Genomic DNA, 4109 nt, shown 5'->3' with positions numbered 1-4109 from the left:
ACCACCCCCTCCACTTCAACCCCCTGAGGACTCACCTGCCACTCCCTCCCAACTGACTCCCCTCTGGCTGCCTGAGCCTCTTCTCAGCAAATGGTGAATGGTTGCACACTTGGGTTTAGGCAGCTCAAATTAAGCCACCTAAAACTGAGCTGGGTCTTTCTTATGTTTGTTCATGCCATAAGCAGGAGACCACCAGCAGCCTAAAGCTACCCATGGTCTTCAGCCACCAGGAGTAGGGGCTCCACAGGCTTGTAGGGCCTTCAAGCCTTGGGAGCACCAGCCTTGCTTTCCCCGCTTACCCAGCCGTATCCCAGGGATCTCTGGGGAAATGTCTGGGTAAGCAAGGAAAGTTGGGGTTTTCTATATACCCAGATGCATTGCTTGATCTCTGAGGCACATCTGGTAAGAGGGGAAATTTGGGCCTTCAACCTGATGTGGCCTAGTGTGCATTTCTGATAGTAGCACAGGGTACAGGCTGGAAGCTTGGGGGGGACACCTTCTGTGGGACTTTCCTCTCTCTGTGCTTAGATGCATGGAAGGGATCCCTTGCAGTGGATCCCTCCCAGTGCAGATATCTCCTCTACTAACATGAGGTATGTCTCTGCAGGAGGGGGAATTCCTATGGGGTTTCCCCTGTCTGCACTTGCAGATATATGGCAGAGAAATCCCCTATAGAGGATTCCACTGCTCCCCTAGGTGTTGGGGCACATCTGCAAGTGGAGATTTTTCCCCATTTGCAGACTCACCCCAACTCAGGCAACCAGCAATGCCTGTAGATGTCTGTGGAGTGCGATCATCTGTGCCATGACATACTGTGGCACAGCTGATCGTGCTCCACAGATGATGTCTGTTTTCAGCCTTTAGTCTATCAAGCTGACACTGAAATTTTTCCAAGTAATCAGCCTGTTTTCTTGTTTACCAGAGTCCTTTCCACAGAAGGAGATTTCAGAGAAGCAATTCAAAAACCCTTTGGGAGTCTTCATTCTATAAGATTACTTCATAGGCAAAAGCAGGAGGATTGTTTCTGCATGAGAATCCAGGAGGTGTAAATCAGAAGAGTTCCTTCCCTTCCTGCTATACTCTGTAAAGTGGGTTATTTTCTTTTTCTCAATTAGGACTTTTCAAAACACAACTGTCATTTAGAATGGCATTGTGGAGGGCCACGCTTGTTGTTTATAAATGTAAAGATTTATTTTTAAAACTGTCAGCCCTGCCAATGCTGCATGACACTGGGGAGCTGAGATGTGGGTGTTTTTTCTTTTCCCTCAGCTCGTAAACCATCACATTAGAGAGATTCTGCCAACCACATTCTGACCTTTGCCACTTGACTGCTTTGAAATATAATTAGGGTTAGTTCTCAGTCCTGTGCAATCTCTTCTAGGACAAATGAGAGCAGAACTTATTCCATTAGTTTGAATTCGTCTAGCAGGTCTGTGACAATGCATAAACGCAAGTAGAATCCAGCTCTGCTTCCCATCGCTGGAACAGGGCTGACTGGAGAAAGGAGCAGGAGGAGTGTCACTTGGTCACTGAAATGAGCAGATTTGATTCTGGGTGCACACAACCAACTCAGAGTAAGGCAGTATGGTGATCACATGGTCAATATGAATGCTTTAATGTATTTCATATATATTGTATTTTACCTTAATACTGTATGGTTTTGTTCTACATCAGTGAAAGCATATAATGCCAAAATTTTGAAAGCATCTGTTACCCCTACTCAATAGGTTAATAAGGGTAGCCCATGCTGATGTATCTTTGACTTAATGTTTTAAAGGAAAGAAGATGAAGACCAGAAAAATTTGATTCCTCTAAATACCACCCAAAACTGAAATCTGTCATCTTCATGCTGTCAAAGATCAAAGTCTTTGATTTCAGATGCCGATGGCAAAAGATCAGATGGCAAAAGGTCAGAGGCTAACACAACAAACTCTGTAATTGTAGTCTCACACTATTATTTTTTAGTTTGTAACAGTGCTGTATATACACACCCCTGTTTCTGCCTCATTTTAAATCATTTGAGCTTCTCATACGAGAGAGAAACTGACTTTGACAGCCCAGCACGAAAGATAACGTCCCTATGGTAATGAGATACCCAAATTGGCTGGGTTTAACGGAATTGTAAAATTAAATAATGTACTATGCTCGCCCTCCTGTGACCAAACAGAACCAGTACCACCCAAACAAAAATATAACCCCCCTTTTTATGAAACTTGAGCAAACAAAGAAAGCACAAGTGCCAACCTGTTAATTATTCATGCCAGGCGTGAAATAATTGGCTATTCTGTTTCCTATAACTTTGAAAGAACTTCCGCCCAAAGCGGAGATCTCGGAGCATTCCCAAGAAACACAGCTTGTAACCTGATCAGTTACAAACAATATCTCCCTGCCTCCGGTTAGTTTTATTTTTTTTCTTCTGGTGTAACCCCGTTCCTGCCAGCTCGCTTTTTTCGTCTTATCTTATCTTTCGTACGTCCCTCTCATCAAGAGCTCTCGGTAAAGCCGTAGTAATTTGTGTAAACTGTTTAAAACCTGTACTCAGCAAGTCTGCAACCCACTGTAATCGCTAAGTAACAGAACATCTGCATGCTGTAACTAAGAAATCAACTGCTTCTGCCTACGCTGCAAGCCATCAGTAGCGTAAGTAAAATAAACTTTCTGTGTAACCATTACGCTTTAAATCATCTGACTATCTGACTCCTGCTCGCCATTAACACCCGCCTGTCCGGTCATAAATCCCTCCTCGCGCCAAGCCGGTCGTGCCAACCCAGGCTTGCAGGTCAAGGGTGCACTGGTGTCTGGGCGTGACACATGCCTACACTGAAATGAAACTCTAGCATGGTACATCATTAGTAATTGTTGTGGACTTGAAATCTATATCTTCATGATCTTAAATAAAGGTCTTTGGTTAACTTATAACTGATTTTTTTTGTCTAGCTGAGCTAATAAGATTCTCCCAGTCCCATGTTTTGTCTCATTGGTGATCTTGCAGTTAGCAATACTTATGGAGAATTAATACAAAGATAACATCAAATATCTAATTGAAGGGCCGTTGTTACAAAAGTATATGTATTTAGGCACATAAAACATGCCAAAAGACACTCAGGAGATTTACAAAGCACCTAAACTAAGCAAGGTGCCCATTGTTCCCCTTCACCTTAGCTGCTTTTTAAAAATTAATTAGATTTTTTTCTGCATTTTTAGGTGATAAAATGTGCTTGCAAGATAACGTACAACAGATAAGGAAATACATTTTACCTGTTGGGGTTCATCAGTGGGTTGAGTCCTGTTAGTTTCCATTTCCTGCCTTTATGTACATGATTCAGTAACTAGGGGAATTATGAAATAATACTTGGTTGTGGCTACAGAAGTGACAGTATTTTACTAATATATAGCATCTTTTCTGGGTATTAACCTTACGAGTGTTGATTGCAAGGATTACTATATTCTGGACAATAAAGCTGGTTGTCTAAAATGTCCTAAAACTATTTTTTTTTCTGCTTTAAAATGCAAAGTTATTGATTTTATGTAGAAATGAATAGGTTTGCATATGTAAAATAGTGAAGCAGAGACAGGTTAGGAATCTGAACTGACTATAGTAAGAGCAGTCATATATGTGAGGCAGCTGAGCTGTGACAACCCAATTGTGAAAGGTTTTGTGGAACAAAACCTTTAAAGCTATATAAGAAAAGCAGGATACTTTTAAAAAGGCACAAGACTCCTTTTATTGTTTAAATGACATTTTTGACCAGTTTCATAGCTCTGCATTCCTAAGGTAAGTAAAAACCAGTAAACAAATATTTGCCACCTGTGTATAGTATAACTAATGAGGGACAATTTGGAAGAAAGAGAAGGATATTAACTAGTGTAGTGGTTGTGTGGTCTCCTTGTGTGGACTCTTCTCACTGCTGACTGAATCTTATAGAATGATTGATTGTCTGTGGCTATCTGTTGCTTGGAAAATGGCATACTATTGTCAGCAAAAGATCTAGTTTCTCAGTGCATATCCATACTCACGTAAGTCATAGTATTAGCTCTGCTGCATTAATTAAAGTAAAGAGTGCTGTCTCTGTGACTTACCATTTACATATAAAATGTAATGGCTAAAC

General features: G+C 41.3%; 1 long non-coding RNA gene across 1 annotated transcript in view; it reads right to left on the bottom strand.

The window, feature by feature from the left end:
* The window catches only part of LOC109288372, a 15352-nt gene extending 11759 nt beyond the window's left edge, over window positions 1-3593 (bottom strand). The window contains exon 1 of the long non-coding RNA XR_002095121.1: window positions 3259-3593. This is a non-coding gene — a long non-coding RNA (uncharacterized LOC109288372). The remainder of the gene's footprint in view (window positions 1-3258) is intronic.
* Between the last annotated feature and the right edge of the window lie 516 nt (window positions 3594-4109).

Source organism: Gavialis gangeticus, unplaced genomic scaffold, assembly GCF_001723915.1.
Source record: "Gavialis gangeticus isolate Ggan-Ray unplaced genomic scaffold, GavGan_comp1, whole genome shotgun sequence".
NCBI lineage: Eukaryota > Metazoa > Chordata > Crocodylia > Gavialidae > Gavialis > Gavialis gangeticus.
The sequence above is the reverse complement of the archived record's forward strand: the minus strand, read 5'-3'. Positions and strand labels throughout refer to the sequence as shown.